Source organism: Anser anser (genome assembly GCF_964211835.1).
Source record: "Anser anser genome assembly, chromosome: 5".
Classification (NCBI taxonomy): domain Eukaryota; kingdom Metazoa; phylum Chordata; class Aves; order Anseriformes; family Anatidae; genus Anser; species Anser anser.
Genome location: NC_139725.1, coordinates 8024575 through 8052454, shown reverse-complemented (window position 1 = coordinate 8052454; position 27880 = coordinate 8024575). Strand labels below are relative to the sequence as shown.

General features: G+C 37.2%; 1 protein-coding gene across 2 annotated transcripts in view; it reads right to left on the bottom strand.

Annotated features, from left to right (window-relative positions):
• WT1 (WT1 transcription factor) overlaps window positions 1–26255 on the bottom strand; it is a 187164-nt gene extending 160909 nt beyond the window's left edge. Inside the window, exons 1-3 of one of the 2 annotated variants that reach the window (XM_083837892.1) lie at window positions 26176–26255; window positions 25300–25360; window positions 24676–24816 (exon numbers count right to left, since the gene is read on the bottom strand). The gene's annotated coding sequence lies outside the window, so the exon portion shown is untranslated. Of the gene's footprint in view, window positions 1–24675; window positions 24817–25299; window positions 25361–25741; window positions 25900–26175 lie in introns of those variants that run through there. The other variant, XM_083837891.1, reaches the window with a different exon arrangement.
• Between the last annotated feature and the right edge of the window lie 1625 nt (window positions 26256–27880).

The following is a 27880-nucleotide window of genomic DNA, read 5'->3' as shown; positions in this document are numbered from 1 at the left end:
CCAAACTTAGTACCAGCTTTCAAAAACATGTACAGATCTTCTGCCGATCTCCCATGCTTCCCTGTGCAGAGTGAAATCCTGCAGCTAGTGGAGTCAACAGTTTTGCTATCAACTTCAGTGGAAGCCAGAACTGTACCCTCATCTTATTATCTAGACCTATATGCCCTAAATTCAGCCTTTTATGATTTGTTTTCAACAACAAACAAAGGTGTTCAGCACCTGCTCTAAGGTGTTTTGGTGTTTTGTTTTTTTTTTTCCAACTACTGTTAATGCTAACTGCCGTTCAAACGGTGATCTCCCTTCAGCCATGAAGGTATGCGTATTTCTGCAAATGCTGCACTTTAGGTAATTCATCAGTATAAAAATGGTGACATTACCTTAATCCTGACAACTCTAAAAGACTCATTTTCTTTAAAACAAAACACAAAGATAAAATCTAAAATCAAAGTCTAAAGTGGATGGCAAAAGGTTTTACTAAAAACTCTCTTCTGGATTGTGCTGTAGGTCACACTGATGTAAATCCTGTATATTTCTGCTGCTTTCCCTTGGCTCTCAGCATTTACATAGAAAAGGGAATAAATCCCAGAACTAGAGTAAAAAATTTATCTGAACAGTTTAATTAATGTTTCTTGATTCAAAAATACACACCATGCATGTTGTGTATAAAAATAGATTATAGAAAGAAAAAATAGCAAACCTCTAATTAAATTGTATGTCCTCCAAAGCCAGGACGAATACTTCTAGCTCATCTACCATAGAAGCCATTGTACATGAAATGGGGTAATGTATAAACAAAGTGCTTTATCTGGGGTATGACTGGAAGCTCCAAGATTGTAATGTTCTTTAAGATAACATTCCAAACCTATCCTTTTAAGTTTTCAGCCAAGAATTTGTTTTTATAATTTCTTTGCTCTTGGCAAAGGGAAACTATACTCCAGGCTAAGCTCTCTCTCTCTCTCGTTCACTGCTGCTACCACTCCCACATTTTTTGCCAAAAATGTTACAAGTGTTTTGAAAACCAAAACTACAAGGGAACTGGCTATAACTGCTCTTTGTCGCTGTTTCTTTCTCTATCATATTTACCATGAGGTATCATAAGACAACTCACTAAAAACATGAATAATAGTACTGTTTTATCTATCACCGTATCTCACTTCACAGTTCTCTCTCGGGTACCCCAGACGATGATAGCTGTTCTGAGAACGCCTGTGCAGGAGGGCCTAGTTCCTACCCTAAGCTGCAGACATGGCTGAGAACCCCTGCGCAGAGAGGCAGGCTCGAGATTCAGTGTTGGTGTAACTGCTGCTGCACTACTTGAAAACACAGTACTGACCTACCCACATGAATACCATGTTTAACTGACATTTCTACCCTTGGACTGTCGGCTGCTCTGTCACCCAGAGCAGTGCTTGGTGCAGTTTTAAGTATCCCAAGGGCTTAAATCACTACTGTCTCCCCAGACTTTCAACAGGCCACTAGGAACACCTCAACTTCCCACTTAATACCTTCACTTCCAATATGCGCTACGGGATGAGGTCATTTATTAAGCATGTCCATTAATAAACCAACAGAAGGGAGATTTTAGGGAGTGTCTGCTCCCTTCTCTACCAGCTGCAGGGATTTGCTAATCACTTTACACTGCCATAGCACAATACCGAGATTCAGCTGTATTTCCCAGGGGAAGAAAAAGCTGCTGTGGGGTAGATACAAGGCTCATGTTGAGCAGCTTTGAAAAATCTCAGTTTAAAATAATTACCAATAACATGACTCTTAATTGTAGATTGTAAAAGGAACAAGATGTTGCGATAATCCCCCTCCTTTTCTTTTCCTTTCTTTTTTTTTTCTTTTTTTTTTTCCCTGACAGCCGCACCTTCATCTGACAGTAAAGTAAATACTATATATCTCTAAGGAGGCAAAGCCCTCATTTCTCTTAGTTGAGCAATACCAGTGAAGCTACATAAGAGTAAAAAAATGACCTTTTCTTGTTTGAATTTGCATGAATTTAAACACTCACAATTCATAAAATTGAGTCTCTTTTACAGAAGTACAGAGATGTTCTCTAAAAAAAGCAATCTGATAGCTTAAGGATACAAAAGCAAATTTTTGGATTATTTGGGTGGGGAAATGAGGGGGAGGTAAGCACAGAGCATGTGTGCAAGTGTATGTGACTGTTTGTGTAAGCCTCATGCTGTTGCTCGTAGTCTCCTGATTGATGAAGCCTAGTTCGCGTTCTGCTGAGAGTCAGCACTTGTATTTTTCGGAAAGAATTGCTGTATTTTGTTTCCTGTCTCTGGGATACTCAGGGGGGAAACCTTTCAGTGCAGTAGGAACAATTATTTGTTCATCTTCATCCCTGAAAACCATCCAGAATTTTAGGACAGGAACAAAGACCTTCCTTAAAATAAATAAATAAATAAAATAAAAAATCCCCCTCAAGCAAGGAAAGGGGAAAACAAACAAACAAACAAAAACAACAACAACAAAAAACAACTATTATCTATTGGAGAATGAGAGTTAACAGAATTTTACCTTTATTTCCCAAACAAATGAAAACTCAGACATGGGGAGAGCTTGCCACAGAGTGCTCTAAGTGAGCTCTAAGTGTGTAGGGCAGCATGGAGAAACAGACAGGTTCATGTCCAGCTGGATTCCTCCCCTCCTGCTCTACTTAATTCAGAGAAGTGTTCAAATTCATAGCCTTCACCGAGTCTTCCACCACCAGATTTACAGCTCACGCAGATGCTGCTAAAGAGGCTGTGCTTATTGCACTGTTCATGCTGGCATGCCAGTCTGTTTGTTTTAAATGTTGTTCCCTTTCCCTGCCAAAAGGCTAAATTCTGATCTCGCACTCATTCCCTGCATTCAAAGGCCTTACTCTGGGCTTGACTAATTTTACCTGGTATCAGCAGTGATATCAAGAACTCAGGAATTTAAGCACTTATAATTCACAACCTCGAATCTCCTTAAAAACCATTACCTAAATTATGACGTGCCTGTTAAATTTTACCCTCCAAAATCATAATAGATCCCTGCTGTGGAAGAGCCATCATGACAAAAATCATGCAAGCTTTTTCATGAGAATGTGGAAAGTTGATGCTTACAAAATAATGATTATTGATGATACCTGCATATTGTGCATCGTTTTAGACAATTTGGATTTAAAAATACAACTCAAGATAGAATTTACTTTGTCACCAAAACATTATGGGTTATGTGAAATGTTGAAAAACTGCTCTTTCTGTACAAAAAGGAACAATATTATGTTAATATTCTAAGGAAAAAGCTATACCATATGTACATATAAATGAACTATGAAAGACTAATGTGTGCAAGTAACAATAATATCCAAGGTGGAGGACTAGAATCAAAGAATGAAATGTTTTTCTTCTGGAACCAGTAATTAGCACACCCAAGGTCAGACAATTTTTTCCCCTGAAAATAAATATACAGGATTTTTTCCTCTGTTTTTCCCCTTTGTTTTTTTGGACTAGTATTTGCTAAAAACCCATAGTGTTTAGCACAAAAGTGTTTGGTCTACAGATCAGCGCTAGAGAGGCAAAGACACAGCATTCTGTGAGATTCACAGAACACTCTGGGCCGATGCCTCTTTTATGCTTTACAGACATTTATAAATGGATTTTTAAAAGCAAACAAACACATCTCTTTATTTTGGAAGACTGAACGAACGGCCTTGCTTTGGGTCAACTATAAAATGATGGTAAAGATTTACTGGGCAGGTGAATACAACAGTATAAAAATCACCAAATTAATGTGAGGAAATGTCTACTGAGTGGCTATTTTTATATACAGAACACTTCACCTCACAACCCAGTAATATTTTAGTTTTCCTAAATTCAGGCTAACATACTTTTAAAGCAATTACAGCACCCCAAGAGAGCTTTCTGTGTTCTTTCATTATCAATCTCAGCCTTCCCAGAAATGTGGGGATTACAAAAAGATGGTCTTTGTGCTGATTTCTTTGTACCTGCTCAGATACAGCTTTTCTGAGGTACTGAGCAGACAGACATATCAGCAGAGCTTTCATGTCTCTCAGTGACCTCTGTCAGATTTTCTTCCTGGATAATATCAGAATTTGTTTGCCATGAAATACTATTTCACATCAGTAACATGCAGGGAGTGACAAGAAAAAATGGATGCACGTAGGTCTGAAGGGTTTTCTAACTTGGCTATGTTTAAAAAAAAATGTCGTTTTTAACATTTTAGGTATATTTTATATATATTATACATTATAATGCAGACAGGAATTGAAGATGAAACAAAGAATAAAGACAGAAATTTTTCAGTTGCTTCCTGGAGAGCATCAAGATTCTTGAAGGTCCTAGCTTTCTTTTCTCCCTCCAGTTTCTAGTTTCAGTGTAAATTCCAATATTCAAAATCACTTTATCTATTCTTTTCCAGTGCTGCTTCTCACCTTTATCTCTCATCTTTCACATTGTTATTACTCCACATTTTAAGAAAGTGTCAAGACAAATTCCAACACTGATTATCTCATCAAAGGGAAGGTTTTCATTTTATGTGGCATTCACACCACAGCTGGTTGAATTGCAAAATTTACTTCTTTTGAAAGAAAAAATTGCCTTCTTTTTGACGTTACTGGCTATCACAGACTAATCATAAATACTGCCCAATATGCAATAAATTTAAAATACCAAACATACTGAAAAATATGGTAGCATTAACAAAAGTGCTAAGTAAAATAATTACAGTATACCTATTAATATGCACACAAATGGATGCAAAGCATGATTCTTTTCTCCTTTTCCTGCATCCTTCTACTTTTATTCTGATGGTATTTGATAGGTCCCCAAGGTGCTTAAGGAATTCTACTAATGACATAATAAATAACACCCTTGCCACTGACTCTGGATTGAGACCCCAGTTCATCAGACATGGTGTGCTGCTAGCTGTGCCACTTTTGAGTTGCTACATTAAGCTGAGCTGCTACGATTCCCCAAATTATACATGCATCTTTATAGGATAAAGGAGTAGCCCCAGATTCTAAGTAATGATATTCTGCCCATTAGATTATGTAAAATAAACAAACAAACAAACAAAAAAACCAACGTATTTGTTGAATGTATTGTGCTTCATTGCCATACTCTGCACGACTAACTGCAACTTCTTACTTTCTAAGTGGCTGTTTCTCAGCAGAGGCTGAAGAAAATATGCTAGGTCTCATTTTTACCAGCAATGGATTTGGTCCGTAATAAATATGTACTGAAAAGAATGTCATAAACAGTGGGACGTGTAAAAAGTTAAGTTTTGCTTCTAGATCTTTATTTCAAATGACCTACATAGATTCAAGAATGACAAACATGTTTATTACACTGGAAGTTAACACTGGAGGGACAAGTGTATATGTATTGCAAGGTATGTACCCTCATTAGCTAAAGGTTTAAAATATTTTTTTTTAAATAAAACAAAAGTTCTTAAAAAATCACTATGTTTATGCAAACTGTTTCTCATTGGCTGTAATTTTATCTCCTAACATCCACTACTCAACAAACATCTATTAGAGCAACTCCTTTACTCAAGGATTTCTATACGAGAATATAAAGCTTTTTAAACCAAGGTGTACAGGGTCAACTTAATCTTGCAAATAATCTTTGCAGTATATAAGAGATTCTCCAGCATCTTTATCTCCTGAGCTTAAAGGCGTTATCAAAGTTAAAAGGCAGGATTACAGTTATCAGATGAGTATTTCAGTTTTAAGAGATGGACTATTGATCAACACAGAGGGAAAGCTGACCTGGGCAAGCACCACATGAAAGATTTCCAGTCTAACCAATAATAAGCCAAAGTGTTCTTTCAGTAAAGAAGCTGTTTTGAACATTTAATCACCCTATTAAACTGAAATTATATAAAAGAAATGTATATCATTTTCTCTTCACATCACAGGAAGTGATCAGAACTTAGTTTAGTTATCATGATAAAACATTACGAAACTAGCCATCTCAGATATGCTATTCAAAGTTTGCAAAAGGGAGCTGAAAACAAAATCAAACTGAAAGATTCAGTCAGGAATATACTAGTAAAGGCTTTACTGTATTTTCACTTGGATCCAAGTCAAAGTGGTTTGTAAGACCTAAGTAATTTGTGTGTGTGTATAACTCTTTTATATGGAAGTTAGTACAATATTACACTTGTTTTATACCTTTTTTCTTTATTTGACTGTTAAATGGTTTTACCCTTCAAGCTTATCATAAGCTTGTTTATATGCAAACAGAAGGATAACAAGGCAAATCCAAATCTTGTTGTCTGTGTTAACCAGTTCACACATATACAGCAGGGATGCTAATCATTTTTAGGTTTTCAAAGTGAAGGGATGAGGCATGAGACCCTGACCAGTCACAGGTGCGCAGCCAACACAAAACCTAGCACAGTGATAAATCAAGCCCGGTAATTATTCAGAAATAAGCCACATACAGCTCACCAACAACACTGTCCACTTATCCTTAGGAGAATCACCTACCATGTATTCTCTCACTACTGTCACTACTCTCACTACTATATGGGGGTCTGCGGGGATGCAGAGAAGATCACAACAATACCTCATACGGAAACTATATGCGTTCCCACTTTGTTAGTGTCTTTGAAAGTAAAAGGTGTTTTGGCAGAAATTATCTGCAACTAATAGACAGAAAGCAGCTGGAGGAAGAGCCAATTCTAAGAAACTATAACCAGATACTTAACTAAAAAATGTATTTTCAAATCAATCTGTTTGATCATTTTCTCAGCTCACTTAAGAACACAGAAAGGATTTTATATCATCACAGTGAGGACTAACTGCATTTTTGCCAATTTTGAAAATCTCTCTGCTGATTAACAGCTCCACTTGTTTTTAAAGGGTTGTGTTTACTTATGTCTCTGTGGAACCGACCCAACATTCCTCAAGTATATTTTCAATTATTTTTGTTATTTTCATTTCACAGGAATTTTTCTTTTCCAGGGCACATCTTTTGTTTCCACAGAAATAGTACTAATTACTTGTGTAGTCCTAGTATTTTCTAGGGAAAATAAAAGGAGCTGTTATCTGCCATGCCATGTTTCTTTGCCTCTGCTGGAGATACTGGACATGGTGTGCTACAGGCCAAATATCTTTCTAAATTAAGCCCACAATCTCTCTGTTTTAGCTAGTATTGTTTAGTAAATATTAATGTGAGTAACTCATCTGCAGTGGTCATGTATGGCTTCTTCTGCTGTACTCTCTGTTATTTGTAAACAAATTCTGAAAGGCCGTCTAAACAATTTATAGTCAGGAGCTGTGCAAGTGTTGAGGAAAACACTTCAAAATGTGCTGTAAGGGAATCTACACTCTTTATTCTTAGCCCAAATACACTGAGGGGGTACAATCCATGGTATTCCCAAACATCTAATTTGAGCCTCAGTCATACAATCTTTTGAATAATATATAAAGAAGTTGACCCTTCGAAGCAAACCTGCGTAAGTCCTGAATGGATAACAATTATCTAGGAATAATTTAGATTTGTAATGATGCTGGAGTCATCTGTATGAATGGCTTCCTGGTTTTCAGTCAAAAGACCGCTTCTGAAGATGTTTGAGGAACTTTCTAAAGGAAGAGGCCAAAGGTCCATTTACATGGAATGTAGTAACTGCTACTGTGATTAATTCAGACACATGATAGTCATCATCTTGTGAACTCAAGAGTGGTCCCAAGAGGAAAAAATATTGCATACAAGAAATAATTTTATGCAATGTCTAACCTCAACCTGCACAAACACTTTTAAGTATTGTTTTATGTCATTGTCACCAGCTCTGTATATGAAGGTATGGGTTAAAGTTGCAATTTTCTAATTTATATGAATAATTCTTATGTCTGTGAGTAGTCCTATATTAAGACAAATCATTAGAAAAATGCTCCTTTATGATAAAAGCATGACTCTGTCTTGCACTACCATTCTAGCTTTATGACCCACTACGAACTATTTTTACCAAGACAATGTTTGTGGTTTGTAGATCAACCACTACAGATTAAAATAATCTTTCTGATAATCATCCATCTAAACTCTAACTTATGTAAATTATACCCTTCCTTTACACAGAAAGCATGCTTATTTTTAATTTAACCAAATTGATAGGAAAGGATTGAAATTTTTTCTCTTTTTTACACCTTTTTTTTTTTTTTTAATCTGCAGTAAACTAAACACAGATGTCTCCAAAAGCATGGGGCTGCTGATGAGAAATCACAGCTTTCATATTTGGAGAAATCTAAATATAAGTAGAGGCATCCTTTTTCTAAAGTGCTCACAGATTTACAGCTTTGAAATCATGTACTTTGACTTGGGTTTCCCTCTCTCCCACCCTGCACCCTGACAAACCAGCCTTGCCTTCTGAGACTGATAATCCCAGTTGGCTGCAATGACACCTACTGGATGTCAGACCTGATGAACTGCAGACCCTGCTGCCGCTGAGTTTAGCTAGCATCACTGCCAATGCAACCTTCAATACCACAGTCCTCTCTCAGGCAGAACTCCTGCCTGCTGCAGCTCTTCCTGACTGCTTGGATCTCAGTTACTCCTGTGAAGCAATTTCCTGCCTCTTTCAGGCTCATTTCTCAGCTCCCAGGTAACAAATTTTCAACCTGATTACAACCGGGCTAGCTTAGTCCAGACTCTTTTAAAGCAGTTGCATAATCTGAGCTGCTCTGCTGCAGCTGTTATTGTACAAAAGTTATTTATAAACTGCAGACAACATTCTCAGATATTTACAAAAGCTACTATGCAAAATAGCAAGATATACTGCATGACACCACGATTACTGTTTTCACTAGGACCTTTCTGTTTGTCCAGTCCTCACTGTGAGAATCCCACAGCTGCATTTCAGACTTTACTGGGAAAGAATGTTAAGCTTTGAAGTTCTGATCACAAATTTAAAATCACTAAGTAAATGTCATAATTAATTTAATTCATAAACAGTGCATCTTCTTCAAATGGAAACTTGACTACATGATTAGCAACATCAGTATTTTGTTTAAATAGGCTTGGGGGAATGGCTTGCCTTATATTTGTGTACAATCACCTTTGCTTTGGTATCATAACTAATCTTTGCTTAGGTTACATTTGTTTTTACAGATACTGCCCCTAGGGAAAAAGGTAGGGCCCGATGTGATATCATGGAGGACCAGTGGAGGCCTAGCGGGATTCCAGACTCTAGACTGGAATGTTTAGGAATTACCTGAGTTCACTAGGTTTCGGAAGCAACACGTGGTGGTCAGGGCCTCCTTGGCTGAGGAAACCTTAGAAGAAAACACTGACATGAACCTGAGCCTCTCTTGTGAATTCTCCATTTCAGTGATAGAATAAATGAGCATGGATACAAATTAGAAATACATTACCTAAGTTTATTAGGAACTTAAATGTCCAGTAAAAGACACAGAATGTTTGATGAACTTCCCTGAAACTCCAATTCTAGCATGCAGCAGAGGAAATAAAAACATAACAGACTAATGAAACACTAAGTTAGAATCATCCACCCACCAGCTGAGTAAAATATGCCTTTTTAGAGTTCTAAAAAAAAAATAAAAAATGTATCCTGGTTGGAGAAGATATGCTCTGACCATGAATATAAACTCTTAAGTCTGCCAACATTGGCAGTGAGATTCTTAGCTTCTAAAAAAAGAGGAATTCAGTAGTTGGAATAAAATATATATAAATAACAAATATTTATTATATGACATCTGAGCATCATGTTCCATGACAGTAAATGAAAATAGAAAAATTTTGTCTCACCCCAGAAAATAAGGTGAAACTATAACGTTTTATAATCTACAAAAGAAAATCATAAAGAATACTGATAGTTATCAGTATTTTAAAAGAGGATAAAACATAGATAAATATATAAATACACTACAGACATTCTTACCAATAGCATGTAACAGAGGTATTTCAGCTATCTCCACATCACAAGAAGCATGATAAAACAATGACAGTGAGAACCTGTCTGTCACGTGCTATCTACACTGCCTGGAGAGAACAAACTCAGACTCAACACTATCTATGATCTTTAATGTTGAACTTTTTTTCAAAACCTTCTGCTATTCAGAAGACTTGAAAACATTTGTAGGGTTCCTCTCACATTGTTTATCAAAGAGCTTTTTGACAGCTCAATTCCAAAAAGGTAGCCCCGGACCATGGCCTGACCTGAAGGCTCAAAAGAACGGTGCGATGTAAACAAACCCTGACCAGACAGAGCGAAGGTATGCATGAGAGGAAGCGTAGCTTTCTAGCTAAATTCCTTGGCATTTTAATCAAATGCTATGTATGATGAATTATTAATGTCAATCTGACACCTCTGTAAATAAGCTCTTCAAAAAGCATTAGGGACACATAAACAAGTAATGGTGAATCAATTCCTTTTTTGTTTGGTATGAAGTTGACACAGAACAATTAACAAACAAGTGCATGACGCAATTGAATGAGAAGTTCCAGTCCGCACCGGGCCCCTCCTTCCTCTGCATTTCTGAAATTTTTATCTGCAAAGCTGTGATTTGGACTGGTCACCCACAAAACGCCACCCACACGGACAATACCTGAACAGACCTGGCAATGAACAATGTTTAGTCTTATCTTTAGCCTTTCAAACACTACAGGACAAATTTGGTTCTCCTTTCTTAACTACCCCATCAGGAACCACCCATTCGTTTGCAGCATTTGTACTCACTATGGCCTTTGAACAATTCAGTCTGAGACTTCTCTTCAGCTTGACAAACACCCTGAACCCAAACCTAGTTTAAGGGACCAAAGGTGAACCGAGCTCCCTATTTGCCTCCTTTTCCGATATACAGCTTTCAGCCCCTGGCTCATAACCAGATCTCTAGCCGTAAACCTCTTGCTGGTCAGATGAGAGGAAGGAAGCTCTTTCAAACTGCCAGCACTGGCCACAAGAGACAGAACCCTTCTGGAAGTGTGAGGAACAGCTTTGACTCTCACTGCATGCAAAACTCCTTGTCTCTTTCAAGAAAACCATCTTTGTATCTTGTTTGGCCCCTCAAGCTGGCCATTCCTTAATGCAATGGTTAATATACATGTGTTGTACCACGAGACCAGGAGGCATTGGGCAGTAAAAGCAGCACACAAGCAGTTGAAATTGTCTCCTATGAACACATTAAAAGCCAAGCAAGGGGATATATTGCAAATAATATTATAAACTCAGCAGAGCTGACACAATAGTCAAGGGAAAACAGAGAATGAGATACGGTGAGAATAGTTTTGTCTATACCAGCCCATTAATTCAGAGAAGTTTCAAGAGGCTTCTCAACCAAATGCTGTCTGAGATGTTATATCCAATCAAACTACAATAAAAGAGTGATTTTGATTTGGATATTACAAAGTGGCCGTGGCCTAATTCAGGGTCACCAATCAACATACAAGTTAAGGTTCTCTGTTTTTCAGGTAAAAAACTTACTGAAGCATAGATTTGAAGTCCTGAAGTAGCCATTCTCATCACCAACTCTGAACTCCCACATAACACAGACCATTAAATTACACCAAGCTGTTCCTGCACCAGTCTCAAATATTCTGGACATCAAGCACAAGAAAGGGGTAAAGTATTTTCAGTGTTAGCACACATTGTCTACAATAGATTCCCGTTTTTGGTGAACAACAGTGGACTCAATACAGTAGTTTATAGCCCAAGGAAGGTGACAAATACTTGAGAAAGCTTGATCATATCTTAACCATTTTACAGATACAGAAACTGAAAGTTAGGCATAGAGAAATTCATCTGTAACTAAAAGCAAGCAAAATTTGTATGCACTAATGAAAGTCTACAAATAGGGTTAAAGCAAGATTGCTGCCTGGGCCTGCATTTTACCCAAGTCACTATAGAGCCAACATAAAATAGAGAATTTCTGAGTACCAGCCTCTTACTTTTTTACACAGGGAAGCTGTTGCTTATTTTTACTTATATTAATTTGATCTGTGTTCTTGTAGATGAAAAGCACAGTAGTGGGAAAGCAAACAGTATATTTTTTCATGGAAGAAACTGGCAAAGTTACAGAAAGTAAATGTTCTGTTCCACAGAAGGTTCCATACGCCCACCTAACCCAGCTATATTTCCGAGGTTAAATGATGCAAAGATAAAAAGCTGACTTTGTGAAACAAAGGTAAATAGCAACCCAGATGCTCTCATTCATATTCTAAAGTTATTGCCATCAGCTCTGCGACCAACACATTTCACAGCTTGTGAATTTGCAACAATCATAAATTAAGGTAGTAAGAGAGGACCAAGTACAGTCCTATAAACCTTTGAAAGGGTATGCTTTATTTATACTCCAGTTGAGGACCTCACCAGTGCTCTAAAGTTTATAAAAGTATTGGAACCCAGTAGAATCCAGTCCTCAAATCATTAATTTTATATTTCCGATGGCCTGGATTATTATTATGTATTTACATTGCTTCAAAATTTCACATACAATGTAAAGAACTATGATTTACTCTTTGCCCTCCTTCCAAGTAGAACCAGGGCCGCCAGATGCAAAGAACTGCGCAAACTTAACAAAAAACAAGATCATGTCTTCAAGGAAGTGGAACAATCTGTCTTTTTTGGAGGCTTTGTTTAGCTCTCTTGGCTATCCCTTGAGAGCAAAGTAATAAAAAATGAATCTGGAAAAAGAGTTCCTAAGGTCAGTGCTTTTTTTCTGGAGGCATAATGAACTACACCTAATATCTAAGGGCTAAATTCATAAACAGATTCCCTTCTCAATGAGCTTGTCCTTCTGGATGTGATATCCTGATGAGACATGGGTGGGAGAACCTTGCAATGCTGTTCCACAAACATAATTCCCTAACATCTATCTTTTGTACTAAGGAATACACAATGCCCTTGACTTTCCAGAATCCAGCATTTGCACTTCTCCTACGTTCACTTCATAGAAGTCTTTTTCTAGGAAAGGTTATATTTAATGATGTGAAGCTGCATTGAAAATATTTGTGACATCTGTCAAATTCATTTAAAAAAATTCATTAGGGTCAGCGTAACTGCAATAAATACAAAATTAATAGCAAGGGGTTTCTTTTAAGGTTACATTAAAATAACATTTGGTATCTGTCTGAATCTGACAAAATCCAGGGAACCGGCTACAGCCACAATTTGTCCTTAATTTCTCTGTGCCCAGATGAGAAAGGTGCTAAACAATCCATATTTTTTATTCATAAAGCTCCACGTGCTGGAGTAGAGGAACTGGTCTCAGAATTAATTTGGGATTCTCAGGCAGTTTGGCTTTGTTTGGCTTACAGCTCTCCTTGGGCAAGTTGCTATCTATTTTTATCCTTCTTTGTAAATTTGTGAAAACTACACTTAATTCTTCCCTCAGCTGTCATGAGACAGAACTATCATCCATTAATGATGCTTGTAAAATGCTCTGAACCTTCTGCACTGAACGTGATACACCGTGGCAAAATGCTATTGTTCTCTGTAATGCTAGCAGTGCCTACTGGGGCATGTTTTAAATTTAAATCCCAATTTCCTGAACTCCCTGCTTCTTTCACTTTCTGTATTCCCTGTTTTTCCCTCATAGGTCTTTGAAATACACTTGCTCTAGGTTGAGAGAAAAGGACATGACAAAATGTGGACTGCTGTGCTGCAATGATTAGGATTACTGGAAAATGACATTTTCTCTTTAGTGGATTTCTATATGTTCCATTCAAAATCTAAAAGGCTTCAGAGCCAACTTTAATGTGATTTAATCTGGGATAGCTTTGAAATTTGCCAAATCAATTACTTAATCTAAAAATGTTCTAATGCGCTTTTAATTTGGAATGTGTGTGCCAAGTACTGCTCATAGCTTAATATTTTGAAAACAAAATACCAGTGACTTCAAGGACATATGACTGCATCCTATATCTCTTAGCTAAATTGAAAGCAGACAGACAGGTAAATTTTTTTGTGATTTAAATTTACATCTGAATCTTTTCCCAATTCAACAAATGAAACCATTATGACAAGGCTTTTAAGTACATCTTAAAGTGACATTTTTGTTACTTAGATCCCAGTGACAAGAAAGATGAATTATGTCTCAGAATTTATTCAGCATTGCTAATTAAACTCATTCCTCAAGGCCTCAGAAGCACTAAACCACTGGAGTGTAACAGTGAAAATTAGTGATTTGAACAGAAGAATCATGAACTTTGGAAAAGAAAACATTACCCATAGGTGGAGCTCACAGAATATCCCCTTCCAGAAACTAAACAAGATTAATGAATGTGAAGTCAAGAAAAACAACAGTTTTCAAAAGTCCTTGTCTTATTTTCTGAAGAGCACAACCTAAAATACTTAGCACTACTAAAAACCTTTACCATGCGTACATATATTTAACACACACACAACAAAACAAAACAACAACAACAACAAAAAACAACAGGGAAGCAAGTTTTATAGTCTTCACCTTGCTATGTAGTGCAGAAAAAAATTTCTTCACCAAGAAAAATCATTTTTTTAAAGTGAAACCAATCCTAAAGTACTTCTAAATCCTTGGGTCCAAATTCTGTCCCTCCAAATTTTGTCATACTTTGCTTAAAAATGTTTTCCTAGAGGTTTCATTGTTACCAGTAATGTTCTATGTCCAGTGAACCAATTGTGTCCTTCCCAAGTTCCCGCTGAAGAGTCTGGAGAGCGGCCCATCCAGAACACAGCCCTTATGGGCTCTGTCCCTGCACTGTTCAATGGATGTAGCACAGATACAACACTAAAAGTAGCACCACCTGTCAGGATAATGTGGAGGCACAAGTGGCTATTGCATCTGGAAATCCATGCTAAAGATAGCAAAGAGAAAGCCTTCAAAATCGGAAGTCAGTGCTGAAATGACTAATTTAATTCAAGGGTTATTCTGGTAGGAATATCAAGGGGGCCACAAGATGCTGCCTGGTTAAAAGGCAAGATGCTGCCAGTCATCAGCCTTTGCCAACAGCAGGACTAATCTGCTTTTGGCCAATGATAGTAGCTGGTTATAAGTGTCACTTGCTTGGACAAGCCCAGCTTACTATGTGATTGAGCCATGCTTGGCTATACTTAATGATTCCTACAGGAGCTTTTCTGATCCAGAGTCCCCAGTAACAGCAGAACCTCTCTCCAGTTTCCAGTGTTGGATTCCAGCTGTTCTGCATAGATGGACTTTTTTTTTTTTTCACTATAGCATGTACGAATCCATACACCCAGAAACCTTTCACTTAGAAACAACTCATCCCTAAGAACAAAAGAAAAGCCTCTTTTTCTAAAAAAGGAAGGCATGTAGCTTACCAACAGGGCTTGGCTTTTAGACAAAACCACATTGATACATGAAACCACAATACAAAGCCCATCACCTTCATGACAAGAATATCATTGCAATAAAAGTGTGTCAGCTCTTGAAATCCTGCACTGTTTGGTGATCTGCTCCAGTGAGGTTCTGCAGAGATCCCTTACCTCTAGAGGCTACAGTCTAGACTGAGCAGCAAAACACAGAAATGTGATCTCTGTCAGCCTTCACATGACACTTACAAAACAAAACACACACTGCAACATAAGTGACCACTTTTGTTCAAAGCCATAAGATGACTGAACATGCACAGCCATATAATTATTCCTTAAGCAGACAGTTCTCTTGGTGATTTGGAAAAGTGGAAGAACTGAATGTAAAACTCCATCAATACAAGCTAGGCAACTGACACAAATTCCAAATGCTAACAGGAGTTTAAAAACAAACAAACAAACAAAAAACCACAACTATTTCCATTAAATGCATCTTTGAGAGCAGAATTCTTACTTTGTAAGAACATCCTTTCCTATGGTGTTTACATTCAAAAGCTACTCTCCAATGTAAATAACCTCTGGCCAGTGGTTTCCCAGCGAGAAATGCTCACTTACCAGAACGCTAGGTTAATATCATATATACGAGATACAAAAGAGAAACTGTACTTGGAACTGAACTTCTGCAACTGTCCAGTAGCACTCCTCAATGTCTGGTGTTCTTGCAATGTCAAGCTCTGTAGCAGCAACCAGTAACCAAAGCTTTCCTTAAACATGAATGGCCAAAGATACACGTAAGTATTCTACTGTTGCTTACTTCTCAGTAGAGTGACAAATACTTTTGTTCACTTTGCATTTATTGTACATGGGACAACTGATCAAAGAGGCTCACATTCATATAAAAACAAACAAACAAACAAAAACCCCACAAAAACAACGTGGGCACAGCTCACATTTGGACTTGTAGAGTTACTATTTATAAATGCTCATTTATGCTCTATACTAATATAAATCTATATTATTTATGCACACTGAAGATACCAAACCTTTAATATAAAGGCGACTTTGTGGTTTTTAAATATGGACTTTTAACATTCAAATGTGAGATCTGAATCTCATATTAAGCAACACACTCATATAAAACCTGACACACGCAAAACAGCAAAATTGACGATGATTCTTCTTCCATATTTCTGCACTACTTACTGTCCCATTGTAATTTTTCAGCTGAGAAGTGCTTTCGTAATATGTTAATTTTCAACATGGTATTCAATAATCAGAAAACAAATCTGCTGAAATCAGAGGAGCATAAAATTCATGAATAATGTGAGACAGGATTTTAGGAGAGGATGTGGTACCGTCCGTATTGTATTATTCAGCACTAATAACTAACCTGCACATTTTTTGTTGAATGCATCACCCTTCACTCAATGTTAGTCAACCTGCCCCTTCACTTAGCAAAAGGTAAGGTAGACAATTAACATAAGTCAAATGAGTTGACTCTAGCAGTATCCATTTCTCTTCATCAACTGTGTTTCTATGACTAGTTCACATGGAGACATCTACACTAAACAGAGGAGATGAATCTCATCCTCAGTACTGGAACATGAGGCATGTCTTTCTCTGGGGTCCAAGCTCACAATTCTACTCCTTGAGGTTCATTGTGTAGCCTTATTAAAGCTTGACTAGAAGGCCTCAAGGTCCCTAATTAAGTTAATTTTTGGATGCTCTTTTTAGAAGTGTTTTAGAGAAGCAGAGCCTATTTGTTTATTTTGAGGTTGCTGGTAACTTTGCTATTTGGAATTCTTTGCATGTGATTCAAAAATGAGAAGTTTTAAAATCCAGCAGAGATGTGAAACATTACTAGGTTTTAAGTTCTGATCGGTTTCCACTCTCACAAATATGCAAGGGGAAGTTCTGAGAAGGAAGTATGGAGAAGTTAATTAAAGAATTAACAGTTTACAAAATACTGTTTTATTAGAGGTATCAAATTTAAATATTTGGTTGAAGAAATAAGCATAAACTGTTGCTTTTTCAATAGTTTTAGATCTTACTGTGGTTTAACACGACATGGCACTAAACAGAAGTTTGCAGTCAGCTGTGAATGTGAAGGCACAAACTTTTTGACAGTATTAAGTTCATACAGTTTTGTGAAGATATTTCTCAGACAAGAAGAACAACAGGATATTGTACACTTTAAAATGGCAAAGATACCATGAAGGGTAATATCTACACAATTTTAAGTTATGGAAGCAAGATACTGCTCTTAACGAATTGAGATTTATCACAAAAATGGGCTCTACAGAAAAGAAGAAGTCATAATTATACATTATTTGAAATATGTAGCTCATATGATTATATACCATAACTTTAAAAACAGAAGTTAAAATGCAAAAACTAGCAGTACATTTAAATGGTTAAGAAGTTTCTGAATGGTTCTCTTTCCTAAGAAAAGATGTTCTCAAGTTGCAGCTACTCTGAAAAGAACAGTTTTCCATCACTTGAGTACTTTTAAAGAAAGTATTTCTAATCCAGGAGCATATTAGTATGTCCTTGAGGACAGAAAAAGACAAATACATATCATGTATCAGTGTATTCTTAGAATTAAACAGCAAGGGAGAATAATAATGGCAGTGTAATTCTTAGTGAGAGGGATTCTTCAGAAATGGAAAGCTGCACTGTTTTAGAGATAACTCTGCTTTCCTCTGAGACTTACACAATAGTAGCTTGCTGCACTTCTGGTACCTCAGAGAGGGATATATCCTTCAAAACCTTTTCTTTGAGACAACTTATGGGGCCTTTTCTCACAGAGAGGGTCAGAGCCACAGACAAACTATTAGAAGTATGAAAAGATTTCTTGATGAGGAGAGACAGTCGTGATGAGGACCATGCAGCTTAGAGAATTGCTGTGTAAGAGGGTATTCCGCAAATGCACACTAAATAATGAAAGATACAGAGAAACCAGGCACTCTGCATTTCGTCTTTATTATAACTGACTTCTAATGAAAGTAAAGTGTAAGAGCACATAATTCACTGGTGGAACCCTTGCCTTTGCTAGGGTTAGATGAGGATCTTAAAAGATGTAAAGAAATGTTTCCCATTCATTTTGGAACAGATATTTGTCAATACTTTTCACAGAATGTGTTTCGTTCTTTAATAAATTTATAATTGAAAAAACTCTAAAGATGGTGTGATTCCATGGATCAGCTAAGGATTTCTTGACATGCTGATGTGATAATCAATGACAGATTACAAAAATATTCAATGTCCTATTAAAGAAGGAAATTATGTTTACATTTCATGGCATGTCAAACAGTGGCTGAGAAAGGACAAGAAAGAACCTTTCCACTCCTTTTCCCCTGTTCTCCACGGACAACTTGTTCTGACAGCCTGTTCTGGAGTTCCATCCATCACCCTCCAAATCATCCCCCAACAGGCAGGATCAGCTGCAACATGCCAAACTGCATGACACAATATGACATATTCTTGTGTGTCTGCAAAAATGGACTTGCAAAACTGCATGCAATTACAGAACACATTAATAAAGTTTTCTTTAGAGAATTCCTCTTCAAATTTAAGATTACATTCACTATTTACACTGTAGATGGTCACCAGAATGGAATTTAACTATCTTACCCATTTCAAAAATATTGCCAGATCTTGAACATTTAACAAGGTTTCCGTAGATTTTATAAGGGTCAAAGGGAAGGAAAGGCTTCAAAGATACTTTAAAAATAATGCTTCCATTCCACTTAGAATGGAAACTGCCTTTTTTGACACTTAAAGCTGCTGAGTTCTTGATCTGCTTTGCTTCAGGTAGAGAATTCATTAGGTGATGAAAAACTTCTCAAGCAGGGTTATGAGCTCTTTCCACTTTATGCACACGGCCTGAGATTCTTTCAGCTATTTTGAATGTTTTTGATGTATTAATCAGCAATGGATCCTTCGTTGCAAGAACTGCAAAGAGTACGGTAGTCAGAGAAGCATACTGAACTCTTGTGACACTGTTTGTGGATTTGGGGGTGTTATTGTGACATCTGGGTAAGTTGTTACAGAATTCTGTGATTTTTTTTTCAGGGTGCTTTGAATAGCACATGGAACAAAAGCCCACAAATTGGAGATGAGTACCATCCTTTTGAGATATATTTAAAAAAAAATAATAATCCAGAACTTCCTAATAATTGCAGAACCTGCCCTAACAGCAATGTTTTCTCTAAGCTCATCACCAGATGAATAGAAAGTTTTGTTTACTTTTCAGTCCACTTGGACATGATAGATTTTGTTTTGGGAAGATGTTTGGTTTGTAATGTAAAGTGCCCATTGAAAGATGTTTATGTTTTCTCTGTATGTAAGGTTTTCCAGAGTCTTTGGTGGTGTCATAAGATGTATTTCATAGCATGCTCATACAAGAGTAGGCTGTTTAAATTATTATGCTAGACCCCGTAACTACAATAAAAGCTGCAAGAAAGTAACGCCAACCAGAGTGCAGCAAGACTCGCATTCTGATCATGCTACCTCCACATTAAACACTTACTCAGTGTGCAACTTGGCAAAAGGTTTTTCACCAAAATTATAACTATATAACTCCATTCTTATCATGTTTTTCTCCCCAAGAGAGAAAAGAGAAGGTTGATAGGAATAAATACATATTTAGATAGTACATATTATTTGACTAGAAGTCTAACTTCTCAGTTAAAAGGAAGAAAAGAACATTTAACTTTGTATTTTCATCACTGAATCAAAGACAATTAAAAAAAGATAATTCCTAAATAAGCTGAAAAAAATGAATTTCCTAACAAGTAATGCAAGCATCATAAAAATATCTCTTTTATCCCAATATACAGGCTGATGCAGCCATTTTTATTAAAGCCAGACTCTATAGCAAAAGAGCAAAAAGCTCCTCTTAAAAACCCAATTATCGAGCTCCTTCTTAGAAGTTCAAACTAATTTCCACATACATTGCTCTTCTTCTGAGATTGATACTTAATAAAGGGTGTGGATTTGTTTGTGTCCTTTCTCATCAGCCACCTAGAAAGGCCAAGCTCATTTGATTTGTGAAGGCACAAAGAGAGACCGCACCATTTACCAGAACAGAAATCGCTTTTGCTTATTACAGTGCAGCATGCTGGTTGTTGTGTTAGATGCCATTTCTAGGTGGGTAATATAGTCATTTCTTATATTACTCTTGCCCCAAAACACTGCATTCTAGTTCTACAATACCTGAAGCATGAATACCCAATACTGTTTTTAAGTATCAAAATTGTTCAGTTGGTCAAAGAACTTGGTGATTCCTGGAGGAAATGTGGCAACAGTAATGAAAAAGCAGAAAGCAAACAGAAAATCTGTACTGAAGGTGAAGTTTTGTAGAGTAAATGCAAGACAGAAATCACATAGAAAACACTCTGTAGAAATCTTTGAAAAGATTTAAATGTAAACTTACATATTATATATCTAATTTTATGTACATATATATTAAAAACAGAAGTTTTCTATAAAACATACAGAAATGATAACTATCACTGGCTAAAAACCACTATAGATTAATAAAATAATCTGAACAGATCCTGATCTGCCGACGAGAGGGTACACAGTCCTGACAGATCCCTTAGTACAGATGGTGGGAGTAAAACATATCCACATGATAATCACATCCTTACCAAAATTGAAAACGTATGTGAAAGTCATGGTGGTCTTGCAAAAATATAAACTCATAAACGATTTCTTGATTTGGTGTCATCATTCATTTCTTTCATTTGAAAAATCAGCTTTCGTAGGACATACAAAGATCGATGGCTTTTTCATAAAAGGATATTTTATGAAATAGTGAAACGTAGCATATTTCTACCTGATAAATGCAGAGACCTGTAAACTTTGAACCCATGTTGGCCTTTGTTGCTCATGACCCTGTTTAAGTGATTTATTTACTTTTAACAACTAAAGTCTGCAGGAGGTAGAATATACTGTGTAGGTCTTTAATTCTGTTGAAAATTTAACAGTTTAAACACAGAATGGCTGACATTAGAAGACCTATTACTGAACAGTCATTATCTTTACCTCAGTATCCCTTTTAGGAATAATATTTATGGTTGCAGAAAAATACATAATTAATATAAACAGCCTGGTAGGCTGCTGCAGAGCGAGGAGGAGTTGGCATCCTTGGACCTATATCAGGGTGTCTGGTGGACTGCATCAAAGCTACACAATCTGGAATCGTGGCATGTGTAAAGGTATGAAATCAGGGAGCTTGCCTGTTGTCTAGAAGAACAGCTTGAGGGAACTGAACGCTCCCCACACCTTTGTGAAATATGGATTTCAAAGATTTATCAAATCCCAAGGAAATAATACTTCACAAGAAATTTTCTGTTGGACTTTCAGTATAGTAGTAGCTTCATGTTTGACTTAAATGAATTCAGTTCCTTTTTTTTCCCTCCCTCCACTGCTTCTTACATTTTGTGAGTGTGAAACAAAGTTAAAATAGCATCATGGGCATACTTCCTACTATTTAGTGTATATTTCGCCACAGAAATTAAGCAGATCAATCCTCTTCAATATGAAGGAAGAAATCACCTCAACTACAAATGATTTTCCATACAGAGAATCCATCATTGTTTCAAAACAGTGGGGACTTATTCCAGGATGTTTCCTTAGCAGCAAACTACATTTCTGCTCTAATACTCTTTCATTAGATTAGCGTACACAATCTTAACAGGCTTTAATACGTATCTCAGCATTATCATATAGTGCCCAATGCTCCATCTTATAAAAGAAAACTGATATGGTCAAAGATATGAATAATGTTTTATTATTATTATTATTCTGTTTTGAAGTTGCTCATTCATTGAATAAGCTTCTGAGGTTAAGCAAATTCTGTCTTTGTGAAGTATCTCAAGGATATACAGTGCTGTAATACAAATAATATATGTTTAAAGCCCCCCTACTTTTCTTTACTCTTCATTATTACAAATAAATCTTATGAAGCAGATAAAAGTAATACAATCAATCCCTCCTGAATGGAGACAGTATGCACTATTCTTTTCAGTACAAGAGAAACTGGCTTTGACTAGACTGGCAACCACTGGCAAACTGGTTTTATAGTTTTGATTTATTGAATATTAGAAAATAAACTTTTTTAATAACAACTCCATTTAAGTATTCATTAAAATGGAATTAGTACAAGCAGGGCCAGATTCTCATATCCATATTCTTGTCAGACAGCATTTTATTACACAAAAGTCCCACTGACAACAGTGGGATTACTTGTAAAAGACTGTTCAGCATGAGAGAGAACGCAGAGTTAGATCCTAACAGAGTAGAGAGGACTACAGAAGTAGTCTCCCCACCCCTGATAAATGCCTCACATCACCCCTCAGCATTGGCTGGAGCAGTACCTAACTGTGTGCCTAAGGCAACTCATCTACACTGGTGTGCATCAATATCTGGATCTTACCAACACAAACACCTGACTCACCTTGTCCCTGCCCCAGGTATGGGGCACTTGAAATACGAATCTTCATCCTCACAAAGGAAATCATTCCCAAAGATTAATTATTTTACTTTAGACTTTATGCTGAAGATGCTTATCATCATAGTTCTTTCAGTCTGAGCAACAGTTAGAACTGGAGAATGCATAGCACATGTTGCCTTACAAGAGCACTACAAAGGTGAATTTTGATTTATAAGAAAAATCATGCAGAAGGAAAAAAACAGGGGGCTATAGTAATGATTCTTATTAAAGGATCAGGGCTGCATACTGAAATTGTTTCAATTACACAGCAGAAGACCACCTTGTGTTTTTTTATTTTATTTTTTGTACACTGGTGATTTAAATGTATATTAAAAAAATCCAGTAAACTTCTGTGATGGCAAGGGGGAAAACTGGTTTAGCTATTACTACTGTTGATGATTAGGAAAAGCGTATTGATTCTTCCCATATACAAACCAAAGAGACTCTCAAAATGAGCTCAAGCACCTGTACTGTCTGTCTTTATTCAGTAATCTCTATAATGAACAGGGTAAGAGGTTGAGAAATTTGACCTTTATACATGAAGCAATGATGTACGAGCAATTGGTGATTATCCTAATTATCTTTCATTTAAAATTACTGGCCATTGATTTTGGAAAATAATCTTTAGTATGTATATTGTGCTTTTGTATTTTCATTACATACGCAGGTCGTATGTGAAGTGTATTTCTATTCCTTGACAGGGTGAGCATAGGTAGAATCCAGTCCTGTCAGCAAATACTCAGTGTATTCAGTCAGTGTACATGCAGCCCTCCTTCCTCTAAAAGACTGATGTTTCTGTACAATTCCTTAGCAGAAAACTAATTTGCCAATAGAAAAACAGATATGGTCAAAGCCGATTTGTTTAATACTTTCTAAAATTCTAAAAAAGAAAAAGAAAAAAGCCTGTATTTGTTTGTATAATTAGTAAACAGACTACTTATTGTTGTTTAACTTTCATTTAAAAACTAGCCAACGCTATGGTTTTCTATTGTGTAGTTCTACAGCTTGTGAAGGTCAGAGTCGAAAGCTTAAACTTCAGGTTCTTCTGAGATTAAGGCACTGTGCTTTGCAAAGTTATGCTATTATCCCTGGTTATAATCTTCACTGACTTCAGAAATAATTGCTTTGCTTAAACAAAAAGGAAGTCTGATTCTAATTTGCTATCTAGATCTACATTCTTATATTCTTTTTATAGATTTTTGAACAAGTTATCACTGGAATCTTCCTTCACTCAAACATAAGTGAAAGTTTTATCTTACTTCAGATATCACAAAAATAATTTATGACTAAGGAAACAAAACCTTTTGTCTCACAATATATTTCTTTGCGACAGCTGTGGTATTTCACTGAAAGCACAAAAGCTGTGATGGTCTGGACTGCAATCAACCATTTTTAATAGGAAATTTTTACAGACTTTTAATAAGATCTCCTAGCATAATTTATGGGGGGAGGTTTTGAAGTGAAGAGGCATTGTTTGGCAAAGTGTTCTTCCTCTAATCTCAGGAAATTTAAATAATCGAGTGCTCATTTCCTCTAAACTTAGGATTTCTCCTAAAAAAAAAAAGGTTAAGAAAAACACCTGCTACACCAGCAGCAAAATAAGTGCATCTAGGGTCCAAACACAATATATTTCTAACAGCTTTTCAAATGCAAAATGCTCCATGTCAGAACACAATATTATTAATAGCAACACAATATTGAACTTTGTCTGTTAAATTCAGGATATTTAACAAATATTTTCAATGAAGATAGCATGCTGGTAATGGATAACTGCAGGGTTTTTTTGTTTGTTTTGTTTTTGTTTTAAACTCATATAGTTAGGTGGATTTTAAATAAGTAGACAAGCATGCACAATTTACAAACATTATAAGAAAACCAGAGAAGCACCCAAAGGTTACTACACTTACTGAGGCTATCCAGAATTCCTCCAACTACAGAACTTGTCTGGGAAGAATAAGGACAATAGGCTTTCACTGAGATCTCTGATACGTCTTGCAGGAAGATACTCAAAGGGTATTTCAGCACTTTCTCTTAAGTCCCAGACAGAACTAGGTGAAAAAAACAAGCAAACAAATAAAAAACAAAACACATACCTAAGCAGGGAGCACATTTCTATATATCAATAAAGTTAATCAAAGTTCATGAGTATAAAACAGCTTCGGTCTGGCTAACTGGGATTTTCGATGAAGTTCTGATTTTTTATTTTTACCTTTTGACTTTCCTGGGTAACCTAGCGTCCCCATTTCTGACTTTGGGTAACAGCTATGCTAACTGCGTTCCCCCACTCTAGGTTGGTTAGAACACCTCTCCCAGAGGAGAAGGAAAAAAAAAATAAGTACAGAGAGGAAAAGCCTTTAAAGGAAGGACTCATGACCAGCCCAGGTACAGCTGCGGTACCCGGGACTCACCCAGGTCACTGTGTGCTGAAGACCTCAAGAGGGCACTCAGCACAAAACATATTGCATTCCAGGAATGAAAGGTGTCTACAGTTATGTCACTGGCCACTTTCCACAAAAGGCAGTTATCCTTACCCAGTTTTCCAAACGATCAACTCAGCTTTCATCTCCTCATCAGTTCAGTTTAGATATAGAACTGTTAAAAAAGAAAAGAAAAAAACCTGTAGAGGGAAAATAAGCCATTATAGGATCTGTGCTTCTTTTCTATATTGAAGAAGATCCCTTTCATTAACGCTTTTAAGAAATGAGGATTCCTCAGTTTCTAGAGTCAGCCCTAAAACCTTCCTTTTTCGAAAGCTGTCTGTTGCTTTCAAAGAGTTATTGCCTCCAGAAAGACTGCTTTTACGCTCGAGGCACGCAGGACAGAATACTGCTTCTTTAGACTCCATCTCTCCGGCCTGCCTACGGAACCTAAACAAAACCCACCCAGCCCACAGCGAGTGCCGGTCAACACTCATCTCCTGCCTTCGGCAGCCGAGACCTAGCGGGATGTTTCCTTCCCTGCCCGTGTACGTACCGGGCACGCTTGCGCCCACACGCCGGCAGCAGCCAGCCCTGTGCCCGTCGGGGCGGCACCGCTCCCCCTGCCCCGAGGGGCTGCGGGGCGCCGCCTGGCCCCAGGCTCCGCGCTCCTGCTGCAGCCCGGGCGGACTCTGCAGGGCTCTCTGGCTCCCCAGGCAGAGCCTTAACCCCATCCCCGCCCGCTTTCTGCACTGCCTTCACAGCCTGCAAATGGCATTATCAACAATTGCCTCGTTCCCACAGAGATGTCATTACTCCAATAAAACCGAAACCCATTCTTCTACCACATCCTCTTTACATCGGTAGTTTCACAAAACGCATACTGCCCCTTTTATATTCAAAGTGGACTTCCCGATGCACAAGTTCAAACTCCAGCTATCATCTATCATCTTAATTCTTCTGGGACAAATAAAGTATCGTGCAACATACCATATGTGGATATTTCAGCAGAGCTCTTTAGAGGCATATCCTGTCTACTCCGTGTGATCAATGGTTATTTTGTTTGTATATTTAGAATAATATGTGGCAAACTTCCATCTGGGTGCGCTACCTTAAAAAAAGAAAAAAAAAAAAAAAAGGAAAAAAAAAGACACTAAGGTTGTGAGTCAGTTCCTGATGTGACTTGGGCCATTTATATACCCTAGGGCATCTGAGACTTCTACAGAGGAATCTCAGAAAGCATGTGTAGCCACGCATGATATCCTAAAACATAAACTGGCACTAGACACATACTTCAGCACCTGAATCTCCTGAAGGTCTGGGGCAAATCAAAGCATCCCCATTCCCCAGCGCACTAGATGCCAAGTTACCTTTGTTCTCGCAGGGCTGTGTTAAGCAGCACTTTATGAGAGTCACCTGCACTTTAAAAATACTTAAACACTCATCCTCTGAAAATCAAATCCCACTGCAGATTAGGCACACAAGGGAGAGACATGTATGAATAACTTTCAGATATACGTTGTAGATAATCAGCGGTATTACTGCTGATCTACGTATTACCAAAGAATTGTAACACTACCAATCGGCATTAAAAACAGCTTTAGTAAAGACACCTCATCAGTTAAAGTAGAGTTATTACATCAAAAACACTTCCTCAATTAGAGTAAATTTGTTCGCCAGGATTTGCATGGTAGAAAATTTAAGAAAAATTAAGCTTGTATTATTCAAAAGTAATACAAGCTTGCAGATGATCCAAACCAATTTGATACCTGAATGCTAATAAAAGCAATGTGGGCCTTTAACAGGTTGAATGTGCTCAGTGCTGTGGAAACTTAGAAGCAGGTGCTAGAGCTGCCCTGCTTTTCAGACTGGGTAACTGACTCCAGGTGTTATTTGGTCATGTCTGTAGGTGGGAAAAGAGGGGGGTGAGGTTGTATTCAGCAGTCTTATTAACTTAGGTAATTTAGGTAAGTTTTTAAGATGCCTTTATTTCTGCAAGACATAGTGGATATAGCAGTAATAAGGTGATGCGACCAATAATTAACTAATAGTTAGCTTTTAATAAAAGGTTGAAACTGCTAGTGCTTTCAACAACTTCTACATGCTTTATATAAAAGCTGTATTAGAAGTATTTCCTGAAATGTTTGGTGGGGTGGGACAAAAAAGGGTTTTGAATAAGATCACCTTATGCATGTTAGCTGTGATCCAAATGTGTAGAACTCTGAGTACAGAGCCAAAAGCTGTAAAGGCTGCCCTGAAATCCCACAATGTTCCCTCAAACTTTGGATTGCGACTTTGCTGCAAATTGCCCAGTAGTTCCACGACAGATTTTTTTTTTCAGCTTTTTGTAGAAGGGATGGAACTCCCACTTCCCAGACAGTGAAGCTGAATTCATAAAAATTTGTTTTATTGAAGAATAAAAATTTTTCAGAAGGAATTTCCACGACAACAAACATAGGACATGCTATCTTTAAGCGTTTTCTAAAGGGTTTTCCTTTAGTCTATGAATCCTTTGAGTTCATTGTCAGTTGCTGGCTGTTCCTAGTCACCTTTCAAAGTATTGGCACAAAGGCTATGAAACTTTGTACAAACTCCAAGGTTGCCATCAATACTCAAAGAGTCTCCCAAGTTTGCGTAAATGATTTCTGAATACAGACCACTGAGAATACCAAATATCAATGCTAAGGTCCCTCTT